A 13,349-nucleotide genomic window follows, 5' to 3' on the forward strand; every position below is an offset into this window, starting at 1 on the left:
TTGCTTTAATGTGACTGTGTAGGGTGGCAGCATCTCAGGGAGGAGGGTAGAATTAGAAAAAAATACAGTGACCTTTGAATATTGTCCTGTATATGTGTGTTTTAATGTAATGTTTTGTATCAAAAATGTTTTCCTAAATTACTTATCTAGTAACAATTAAACATTAATAAGTAAAACAATATTACCACTTACCTACAGCATTGCTATAAGGATTGGAGGCAATATATCTTAAAATACAGAGTACCTGGTACCCAGGAGACAAACAGTTGTTAAAATTACTACTATTAATTGCTATTTCCAGCTTTACATAACAATTCTTTATCATACTAAGATTCAATGAGCCATAGCTTATTTTAAAAGTTTGTGCTGACTTCTATATGAACAAGGCAAAATGAACGTTTGCATTTATCTCTCTGTACTTTCAAAATCACATTAAAATGATGGCAGTAGCAGAGAATAAGCCCACAAGGGCAAAAGGTTATCTTTATTTTTTTTCCACCATTTTCGTAGATATTAGGAGGATGTGGTGACCAATTACAGTATCTGCTCTCTATCATTTCATCAGAAATACAGAAGGATTTAAGGAGATGCTTAAAGGTATGTCCATCACATAACATATATTAAAGGTAGAATAAGAAAAAATGAAAAATAAAAATATGTAGCAAAATCTTCTAAACATTTGCCTTTGTAACTAAATTTAGCAATAAGTTTTCCAAGGACCAGAGTATAAAAAAGGAAAGGTTGGTCATTTAGGAAATCTACAAAGTCCCATGAGATAAAGACTAATTGTCAAGAAGAAATGCAACTCTGCAATACCAATTCTGGAGTAAAATTTCTCCCATGGAGGCTCATGAAGAACCTATTGAGTAATATAAATAAATAATATCCTTAAAAAAATAAATAAATGTCCTAGAAAGAAATTTCAGTATAGAACTTGTAGTATCAGAGTTCAGTAGAAGTAGTTCTGCAGATGGCAGTAAGAGATGATCTTTGGTGCCAAATTAGCTTTAAAATGTTATGAACAGCAGTTTCCCAAGATTCCAGATACTTTAGTTCACAGACAATGCTCATAATATTTTCCCAAGAGCATAAGATCATGTCAGGTTTCTTGGTCCATAGCGACTTTCAGTTTCAGTGTGACATAATCCTGGAACTAACCATCTTCCCACAACACCTGTCGTTGTGTCTGGATCACTACACCAGAGTCTATTTTCTCATATTGAGAAGCCCTTGATGACCTTCTTGCCTAGGGCTCTCAATCAAGACTATCCTAATTAACTACCCTAATCCTCAAATAAAATTGAGGAATTTTAATTATATTGAACCACCAAAGGGAAGGTACCAGGATTTTAGTTATTTCCTCCCTTGTGATGACTATATGCACATTAATCCATTTCCTTCCTAATGACCAGATATTTATGACTAAAAATTTGGGTTGAAGTATTCTTTGTTAAGAGTGAGCCCTCATAAACAAATTTTGAGTGGGTATAATTTCCCCAGTGGCTACTCTATCTCGTAACCATGAGTCTTGTTTTGGCCTAGGAGTTTGTTCTTTTTACCCTTAAATGAGCTTCTAAGGCTTTAATCTCCGGTGGGGAAGACCCTTTTCTGAAAGTACAGGTAAGACATTCTACAGCTACAACACACCGTACAGACTTCAGCAGGTAAATAAATAAATAGTATAACATAGACTCACTAGTCTTAGTGGGATAGAAATCCTATTGCCCTCAAAATATTCTTCATTATTTTGTGAATAAACTTCTAAACAGTAGTGAGGCTTGCCCATCCATAAATTCACTGCTGCATAATTATATTTCATCTAGATTTCTCCTATGTTTCTAGTCAAATTTTGTAATATTTCCAGTGGAAAAACTTTGTACTACTTTTAAAAATGTATTTCTGTATACTGTTTATCATCAGTATAATTTCCATTATATTATATATTTACTATGTTATAAAACATTTTTTTATAAAGAGATAGTTTGCATATTTCACCTCTACTGAATTTTCTGTTTTTTTAAAATTTTCAGTTACTTCACTTGGACATTCAGGGTACATCATTACATAATCATATTCATTAAATTTGAGATACTCATTTACTGCCCAACAAGTTGTCTTTAGGTAAAAGCTTTTATATAACCATAAACAAATTAATAACCAGAGGTGCATTTTCCTACGTGGGTCTTTCAAAGTTGGAAGACTCCATGGACAGCTGACAAGGATGTTAAAAAAGTATTCCCAGGTGTATATTGGGATTAGATCTTAGATGTCATGATGAGATGAGTTTGCCTTCTTACTTCTTACATTCCTAGATCTCAGAGCTACTATCATAACATATTAGTTTGAAATTAGTCCTTCAAATACAAATATGTTATAGTGTGATTTCAAAAAACAGTCTTTGGGAAGTTTAGAAATCTTTTTAAGACCCAGAGAAACTAGCATTTTAAATATGCTATTGAGTTATTCCTTCTAAAGTATAATAATGATATTTTATTTTTTATTTCAGCAGCTTTCAATCTTGTGACATTGGTAAACACTTTATATGAGATTGTAAAGGTACTAAAGCTATCACATAAAACTGTTTTGATTTTTCTTCTATATACTGATGAATTACATATGACTTTTTCTTTCCTGATTTCTGTAATGCAGTATACTTTAAATAGTTGAAAAAGTCCATAGTAATTCCAAAATTTAAGCTATTTCTTTTCTAAAGTGCTTGCTGTTTATAAGTTATGCCCCATCTTATTAAAACTCAAAGTGTGACTATAGTCCCACCCCTTTAAGATTTTTTTTCCCTTCTTATCTCAGTGTTATTATAGTATATATGGAAAAGTGTTGGTGTCTGCAGCCAGTGTATAATGCCAACTTTACTTTAGAGTCTTCTCATTACTATGCTCAATCTGAAACTCTTCTGTGTCTTTAGAAAATAATCTGTCAGTAAATTATAGTTTGGTGGCCCTGGTTGACTCATGAGACTAGGTATTACAAATAAAATTAGGTTTGTTTAAAACCATAGTTGGTTAAAAATATTTTTTAATGATTTTTTAAATTCTAAAATTATTTATTAAAAATAATTAATGAAAGTTTTACAGTTTAAAAAAATTTTTTGAGCTTAGTTTGAAAATTAGGGACAGGTGTATACAAATTGTTCTACTCATTTTTGTCATATAAAAAATTTCTATGATGACACTATTTTATTAATTCATTAAAGATCTGTGAAGAATAGTTAAGAAGCTGTTTGAGTCTAATGATTTAATACTTTCCTTAATGTTTAGTTGAATTTATATGCACACTTTATGCTGGTAAGCAATTCTGTATCTATAAATTTATGTTAGTCTCTGAACCCCAATTTAAATTTCTATCTACCAAGAATGTGTTAAAGATAGTAAAAATAATTATTCGACATTTTTAGCTATTGGATATGAAGAATTTACTAGTACAAAAATTATTCAAGATACTCAATAGCACATACATTTTCCTGTTCAGAAGTAATGTCAAAATTATCACCAGCAAGCACTGATTGCATGGTATCAGAATTCTTTGACAGATGACAAGGAGGGTGAGAAAGAGACAGTGAATCCAGATTGCTTAACAAGTGCCCAGATCCTTTCTAAACAGCTGCCCTTAATAGGAGGTGAATTTAGTGAAGGACTGTGATGGGTGGGGATAAATAGGAAGAATAAGGCATAAAATTATGATGTGTACTGTAACAGATGTTGGGCACAGTCAAATATCCTGAGTTCTTGGCCCACCTCTGTCACTAGCAATGAATTCTAAACCAAAATGTAACCTACATCTCTCTCTCTCTCTCTTTTAATATGCTTTAATATGCAAAATGAGAATATAATGTGACAAAAAAATTTAAATGCTTTGTAAATTATAAGGTACTATATAAATGTAAGGCATAATAAATACTTAACAAACTTTCTTAACCTGGGCCAGTAACTATGAACTGGGGTAAGAATTCAAAGCCAGTATTACTGTCTGGTTTAACATCTTGTTCTGTCTCTACCATCCAGGCTCTCACATAATTTTTTGAATTATTTTACCTCTTGACCAATTCTCTTATAATTTAATTATCATTGGATTGATTTTCCTCCTTTCTATCATTTTGTAGCCAGTTCATTGAGGAACCAAGCTTCCCACTCTTTCTTCTTGTTATTATTACCTATATCATCATGATTATGAGTTTATTATTTATACATGTCAGTATTTTGTGAATAATAGAATTGGTTTGTATTATTGTGGTCGCCTTTTCTCCTTATTTTTTAAAATCTATTTTGAAGACTGTGGACCTTTCAGCCAGTTTGCCGTATCATAAAGATGATGGCTTCACACAGATGGCCATACCTTTGTCCTGGCCTTTGGTCTATTAATGTCAGATGCATACAGTTGTGATGTTCTCAGTAACAGTCTCATTGAAAGAAAAATACAGAATGAGGTATGAATGGAGCAACCAGAGAGGGAAGCAGCATCTACTGCAGAAAAAAAAATAGCAAAATCATGAGGAAAATATAGAGACAATCTATGGGAGAGACACCAAATGTTAATGCTTGCTATTGTTTATATTTTGTCCCCATAGCATCTGACAATGGCATGTCTTCATCATCTTGTATTTACCAGTCCACTATTACCTTAGCAATTACAGGTTTTGAGAAACTAAATGCAATAGTTTTAAGTAGAATTCTGTCAAAATGCCAACTCTTCACTGAGAAGAAACAAAGCTGTGATATATATTAATTCAATTAATAGCCAGATAAAGGGATCTTTACCACTTAGAACAAAAGAGGCAGTGATAAATTGGAAGTTGTTTAAATCTGTTAAAAATGTTATAAATTTGATTAAATTGTATTGTTTATAATATATATGAATATAAAATGACAAACTGCAGTAGAAATACTTTGAAAGAAGTACTTTTTTAGTTCACTCTAAAATGAATTAAAAATGCTTATAATGACTTCTGATTTCTGATTCTATATATCAGGAGCATGAAAGTTGCCACTTTGTCTTAGCAGCAAGTAAAAAGCTGAACAGATTGAAAAACAAAAAAAATCTACTTGGTACATAAAAGAAAAGGACGCAAGTCGAACCACTGGCCCAAAGACTGAAGAGACGAGGAGCGGGGGCTCACCAGGGCAGAGACTTTGAATCCAAAGCCCTTGTGGAAACGATGAGGCAGATCTTCTAAAAATGGCATGCTATGCACTTGTAAGTAGTTCCTTGGCAATCAGTTACTACATACCCTCAAATAGTACAGATAGACATTCGGAGATGCCAGGGGCAAGAGGAAACGATGCCTCTCTGTTTGCAAGAGTGTCAGTCTAGCACCTAGTCAGCAAAGCTTCTGAACTCTAAAAAAGAACAGGGCAAAGTCTGACTCAATCAGAGTTTAATATTGGCTAAGGATTGAGGTTTGGGAAAGCTAAAGACTCTGATCACTCTGGCACCCTGGCTTACTGCCAGTATGAACCTCAAATTTTCCTTCATTCTACAGAGAATCAAACTCATGAAGGAGTAATTACTGAGCCTTGGTTGATTCAGAGAAATAACACTGTCACAATCTGTGATGAGACCATATGCTAAAGATTAGTTCTTCCACCCACAGCTCAAAAATAATCATTTTATTTTTAGGAATTGAAAAGTAGAAAAGGAAATGAAAAATATTCTGAGAGAAAGAAACCTCTTGATCAAGCCTAAATGAAGGGGAATACTTACAGTCTCTCCTCAAGTATGCTTTAGGTTAGCATAGTTACTAGAAAAATGTAATGGTTGTAATAACTCCGATCTGACTCTTAGGAGGTGGTCTAGAAAGAGCACTAACAGAGCTCCCTGAGTCTATAAATAGCTAAATCTTGGTTAATTTCACTCTGAAGGAAAACCAGAAAATGATGAGTGTGACATGAAATATATGAGATACAATGTTCTAGATTGGTATGCTACATTGTGAAGAAAGAGAAATAAGGGTGGGAACATAGATGAATAAGGCCATATATTTACCTACTGCACTATATTGCATAGATAAGCTCTACTGTGTTGGCAGAAGGCTTATATTGTATAATCAATATGGGCAATCTTTAGCTGGTGATTCCTTTATCTTAAAGTGATATCTACAGTGTAAAAAAGCAAGGTGAATGGGCTAGTAAGCACTTACTAAATATTTATTGAATGAATCTGTCAGTAAGTGAAACCACTACTCCCATTTGTCGCATCTCTTATTTGCAGAAAAAATTACTTCTGTTGCCACAAAAGGGGAAAGATTTAAGATACTAAACTTACTCATGTTTCTATAGTATATCTTCCATGTATTCTCTACATATACTTGGGCCAATCATTTGCAAGGCCTTTGTGGTACTATTGATGTTAGGGAAGTTTCCAAACATATTTAAGTTCAATTTCCTTCATCTTTCTAATAAAGGAGTACATATGATCATATATAAGACTTTCCCTGCTCTAACATTCTATAATTCTTCTCAAATGGTAGCAAATGGTTTAGGTCCTGGCCCTCCTTGACTCTAGCTTCTTTCAGCAAATTGAATGGTAGGACCTCACTGACCTTTGCCATGTCACCTTTGTGTTACAGAAATTGGTCTCTATTGATTGAAGTCACAGATGGATATCCGCTTGCTGCTACTACGATCACTTTTGAAATTGTTTAAAAAAAAAAAACTCTTGATATTGGGGACAGTGTAACAGCCTGCCCTTTAATCTTGATTAGGGCTGTCAAATGTGTTTGCACAGTATTTGCCCTACACAGAAGTGCTTGACCTAGGGAAAATAAGGGAACAGAATGCCAGCCACCTTGTTTGACTAATTTGTGAAGGTGACATTGATTTGACTTATTCATACTTACACAACTGACACTGCTTGACCGATAAATTATATTCTCTACATTAAGTAGAACTTTTGGGTCATATGCTCCAACTACACCTTTATTAAGGACACCCTCATCTGGTAGTTGATCTGTCCCTAAAAAAAGTCCTAAGGAGACACCATCAGAAAAATAAATGTTTCTTTGACATTGTTCCCTTAACTGCAGATGTCTTCCATAAACTGATAAAATTTTGTATGTTTCTTATATAATTTTCTATGTTTATGCTTGATTTCATGCAGGTTTTCAGTATGTGTATATACATATGTATTGCAAAGTATAGCAAGGGTTTCTCTAATCATAGTTGAAAGAATGGTGGCGAGCATAGTGCTGAGAGAAATATTTTCATATTTCACCAAATCAACCACATAATTTCATCATTGGATAAGTGAAGATCATCCAGATTTTTGTGTACTCCTATCTACTCATCTTTTTGATTTTGAGAAAATAAACATTAATTAAGTGCTTAATAGCTTGCTTGCAAGATAGTCTGCAAGGTCTGTATAGCATGACCTGCTCAAAAGAAACTTCAAACCAGCCACAGTGAACAGAATCATCTAGAAGTAAAAGAATAGCTGTAAAAGTCATCAATAGTGCTTCAGTCCAACATCACACTTTATAGGAAATGAACTCGGCTGAGAGCAAGCACTTGTGTCTGAGATCACACTGATGTCAGCGGCAGAGAAAATGCATTTGAACTACACTGGACTTCCTCCCAGGACTTGTCCTAAGTCAGTTGGGTGTGGTGGATGGGGTCATGAATTCTGGATTCCAAATGCTTAGGTCTGATTCTTGGCTTCCCCACTGCCTATGCTACAATGAGCAGTTAGATGCTCTGTGCCTCTGTTCTATCATCTATAAAGTGGGGGAAATAATAACTGTTCCTTTTGTATGGATTTAGGGAGTTAAAATTTCTGAAGTGCTTAGGCCAAGGCCTATAATATAATAATAATACGAAACAAGAACATTTTGTGATAATGATGGTGGTGATATCTTCTTTTGATGGCTTTGAAACAATGAGGTATTCCCTTCTAGGGTGTCTGGATATGCCAAATATTCTCACACACACCGTAATTGATTGCCTCAAAATAAACAAATCAATAGGAACTGAAAATGGTTCTAAACTATAATGAATGCCAAAGTTAATAAATGAATTAAAAATACTGTCTTTTTTTGTAAATGAATTTTAAAACCATCAAAAGAATATTTCTAATGGTATCCATTAGAATCCATTAGATTCATCTATCAAATGAATGATTTGAACTAAAAGCAGTCCTTGAGGTTTGTGGAAACCGTTAAAGGGCCTTTCCACAGATAGCAGGGGAGAATATTATCAGAGAAATGAGTACTTACAAAGAACAGCTCCTGATTTTTTCTTCAGAGTTTGATTTTAGTTAAAATAAGATAAAATATTATGGAATTATAATAATGGGTAGCAAAAATAAAGTGTAGTTTATTGATATTTAAAATTATATCTTTTGTAACATTCTTATAACTTCTGTTTCAGTTTGCAGATTTTTAATGGTACTGATGGTTTAAACCATGAAGGAAAAGAAAGCAATTTATAAAAAAGAATTTCATTAGCAGATTTGATAAAATTATTCTGAACTCATATTCTGCTGAAGTTTATTAAACACATTTCACTGACCATGGTGCTTTGCTCAATAAGCAAACAGGAAATAATTAATTATATCACTTTAATTGATAATCACATAAAATAAGCATAAAAATGTAAGGAATGTCATAGAAAAGTGAGTGAACATGCTATTCGCAAAGGTAAGTAGCAATCTTATTTTAGCAAGCTGCATTACTTTTCATGTTTACCTTTACAGATTTATTTTCTTGCCACAATTTTGGAGATGTTTCAACATCCATGCCTACTTCTTCGTGTCATATCAGTAACAATATGCAGCAAGCATCTTTTCTGTGCTTTCATGAGTTGTCACACTTCTTTGTAAGCTTGGACTGGCTTCCATCATTACATTTTGTACTTCTGGTGTATAAAATATCCCTGAGAGTTCCCTTGATAAGAAGTTTGTTGTCAACATTACTTCCTCTGGGATGTCTTCATCTTTTTCATTATGTTCTTTTTTTCTTTTATGTTGGTAAGGTTTGTTTTGAGTTCCCCTAGCTGCTTAGCTAGAGTCTCTCAAATGATACTGTCAACATTCTCCTTGGTTACTCCTGTAACTCCATTTATGCCTGATTATAATTTCACTTACAGCATGATCATTTTTTGTTCCTTTGCTGCACTTTACCTCTTTTGGGCACTCCATCTTTTGATTATTTATTTTTGTAAAATGTCATGTGGGTTTATCACGGGGAGACAAGGAGATGAGACAACTTACACGTTTTGCTGAGTGTGAACTAAATAACAGATGCACAGGAACCAATCATCAAGAGTTTGAAAGATATGATATCATAGGTAGCTGATCATGTTGCAGATCTGTATTTATGCAGCGATTTGTGAACTAAAGAATTAGCAGTAAAGTTTATACTTTATACAATTAGTCACAGTTGATATAGTATGGCAAATGAATCTGAACTGTGTTTGGGGGGTACTGGCATTATTAAACCAAGTCATGATACTTGAAATCTGTGAATAGTGCGCCAAGCTAAATTGACTGCCTACTGGAGTAATTTTCAGCATCCAGATTCTTCACATTTGTTAGGTGGATAACAAAGTACAACACATTTATTTTTTCATTTTTTTAGCTATTAAAAATGACACTTGTTTTTAAAAATTTTTCTTGATTATTATTAGTGTTTAAAAATACAGTATATATTTTTTCCTTGTATCCTGAAACCTTGCTATCCTCACTTAGTTGTTCCAGTCACTTTAAGTTTTGTTCTTTTTTTTTGTAAATTTTTTTGGGTTATTCTACTTAGGGAATCGTATGGTCTGCAATAATAAATAAAAATAGAAGCCTCTATTTTTATTTATTATTTTCCTATCTTTATTTTTTAATTCCTTTTTATCACCTTATTGCATTGGCTGGGATCCCCAGTATAAGGCTGAATAAACATCCTTGCCTTGTTTCCAATCTTAGAGGGAAAGCACTATTAAGAAGGATACTAGTCTTAAATAATACAGTAGGTGTAGGTTTTTTGCAGATGTTCAATGTCATGTTTAATAATTCCTTTCTAGTCAGAGTTTTCTGAAAAGTGGGTATTAAATTGTGTGACATGCTTTTCCTGCATCAACTAACATGATCATATGGTTTTTCTTCTTAGTCTTTTGATGAAATAAATTACATTGGTTAATTTTGTAATGTTGAATCAAACCAGCCTAGCTTCATCAGGATAAACAGCATTTTGCCATCATGTTTTTATCCTTTTTTATATGTTGCTGATTAGATTTGCTAATATTTTAAGGCATTCTGCATCTCTATTCATGATGGAAATTGGTTTTTAGTTTTTATTTTTTGTAATATTTTTGTCAAATTTTGGAACCACAAGAACAGAGCCTCATAAAATGAGTTGGAATGTGTTTCCGATTCTTCCCTTTCCTGGAAGAATTTATGTCGAATTGTCATTTCCTCCTGAAGTGTTTGGTAGTGTATGCCAGTAACAGAGCTGAGGCTAAAATTTGTTTTCTTGTTGTTATTGTTGCAAGGATTTTAACTCTAAATTCAATTTTTAAATTGAGTTAGAAATAATGAGGTTTTCTTTAAATAGTGAGCTTTGAGAGTTTGTGTCATTCAAGGTATTTATCTAGTTCATCTAAGTTTAAAGGCAAATAGTTGTTTGTCATATCCCTTATTTTCCTTCTTGTGGCTTTAGAGTCTGTAGTTATATCCTTTCTCATTCCTGTAATTGTATTTATCATCTTTCCTTTTTTTAATTGATCACTCTGACTAAAGTTTTACCAATGTTATTGATCTCTTTAAAAGGATTTAGTTATTTTTCTCTGTTGTTTTTTTCATTTCAACTTTATTGGTATCTTACAACTTTTTTTCCTTCCTCTGCCTGTTTTGATTTGCTCTTCTTTTTTACAACTTCTTAGGGTGAACATTGAGATAATTTATATACATGTGCATTCTACTGTAGTTGGATAGAATGTTCTTTAAATGTCAATTAGGTCAAGCTTATTAAGGTTTGTTCAGTTTTTCTTTTATATTACTGATTTTCTGTCTACTTGTTCTATTTATTGCTGAGAAAAGAAGGTAAAAGTTCCCAATTAAGATTGTAATTGTGTCTATTTTCCCCTTTCAGTTCTATTAGCTTTTGCTTTGAAGATCTGCTCTTAGTTGTATACACATTTAGCATGTTAGGACTATTTGGTAAATTGAATCTTTTGTTATTATGATGATTTGCCTCTAGAAATATTCCTCGTTCTGCAGTGTACATTGTCTGTTATCAGTATAGCCACTCTTGCTTTCTTCTGATTTTGTCTGCAACTTATCATCATTTAATCTATTTGTTTTTATTTATGATAAGTTTCTTGTAGAGAGCATAACTGAGTATTATGTTTTTTATCTAATGTGTCAATACCTGTGTTTTCTTTGGTATGTTTAGACATAGGATAGTAAATACAGCTTGTGGGCCAAAGCCAGCTTACTGGAGGCCAACCTGGTCACATTCATGCCCTCACATATTGTTTATGACTTCTGTGAACTTTAGTGGCAAAGTTGATTTGCTGCAACAGAGGCCACATGACCCACAAAGCTAAACATATATATTATGCTATTGCTAACAGAAAATGTGTGGTTTACATTTAATGTGTAATTAATATGTTGAATTGATATAGTTTTCAGACTTATTTTTTAAAACGAAAGAAGGAAAAATTAATTTTTTATATACTCTCAGATTTGTATACTTTCTACTGATCTTTATGCATTCCTGGAGTTCCAAGTTTCCCTTTGTTATAATATCTTTTCATTCTGAAGATATTGCCTTAGCATTTCTTTAACAGCAAGTGTGCTAGTAATTTCATTAGTTTTCCATCTTCTGCAAATGTATTTTGTAGCCTTAATTCTTAAATGTATTTTCATTAGACATCAAATTATGGGTAGATATTTTTTTGTTGATCGTTGCTTGTATTTTACTCCAGAACATCAAAAATGTTGTTCTACAATCTCCAGCTGTCATGATATTTGATAAAAAAGTCTTCAGTCATTCAAATCACTGTATTCCTTTATATAATGTGACATTTTCCTCTAGCAGCTCTTAAGATATATTTATGTAGATAGATGTGCATTTAGGCTGATATAAAGATATACATATTACATATAAATATTACTTACCTAATCTAGATCTGTATATCTATCTATATATTTTACCTTTAGCTTTGAGGTGTTTGATTATGCTGTATCTAAACATGATTTTCTTTGAGTTTATTCTGTTTGACAGTTGCTGACTTTCTTGGTTCTGTAAGTGTATCTTCTACCAAATTTGGGAAGTTTGCAGTCACTTTCCCTAATATTTATTCTGCAGCAATCTCTTTCTACTCTTCTATTGGGACTCAAAATGACACAGGTGTTAGACCTTTTGTTACTTTCCCATTTCTCTCTGATCTTCAGAATGAATAATTTCAACTGGTTATTTGTCCAAGTTCACTGACTCCTCTGTCATCTCCATTCAGCTATTGAGTCTAGACAGTAAGTTTTTTAATTCAGATATTGCATTTTTCAGTTCTAAAATTCCCATCTGATTATTTGCTATGGTTTTTATTTTGCTGCTGAAAATTTTCCTCAATTTATTTTACTTACTTATTTTTTAATCTTAAACGCATGGAGCATAGTTGGTCCACTTATGGAGTTATAATTGCTCATATTCTGATTTGATTTTGTTTTGTTTTCAGACAATCAAAATACTAGCTTTCAGACCATGACTTCTCTTTCACCTTTTTGGAGTGGTGGTTTTAACCTTTATCCAGTACTGGGCAGTGGCTATGCTGCTTCGATCTGTCATGCGCGTATGACATTCACAGAGAGTCTGTAATTTCCCGGCGCCTTTGTTGTGTTACTTTTGGTCTCCCACATGCTCAGCTCAGGGCTGAACCCAAGACTTGTGAAGTTTCACATGAAAGATTACCGGTACTCTTTAGAGCTTTTTCCTCTCTGGAATTTTACTATCATTCTCAAGCTCTTGGTGGTCATTTTTTGCTAAGTACTCTGGCCTGAAAGTTGGAGTTTCTAGAGTTTTAGATGGTCATACCATTGCCACTAAGACCTCTGTTACAGGTGGCCCAGTAAAGGTGCAGAAGTAAAGGTGAAAAAACAATAGGATTCTGCCCTCAACACTAAAAGAGTTTTTGCACAAAAAGAGGCCCTGCTCCCTGTTCTTTGGCTAGAAAGACAAAGTTTCTCTGGGTTTTTATTCTCTGGTACCACCACTGCTTCCTAACTCCAAGATAGGCCCACCCATGAGGGGAAAGTTGCAAGAAAAGTGAGAGAAAAAAATGAAACCCCTTCCCACCCCACATAAATCACTCCTTCACATTTTTCCCGTCCAAAATTCTGTGATAGTTTTGCTGACC

The sequence above is a fragment of the Manis javanica genome, chromosome 7 (assembly GCF_040802235.1).
Source record: "Manis javanica isolate MJ-LG chromosome 7, MJ_LKY, whole genome shotgun sequence".
Lineage (NCBI taxonomy): Eukaryota > Metazoa > Chordata > Mammalia > Pholidota > Manidae > Manis > Manis javanica.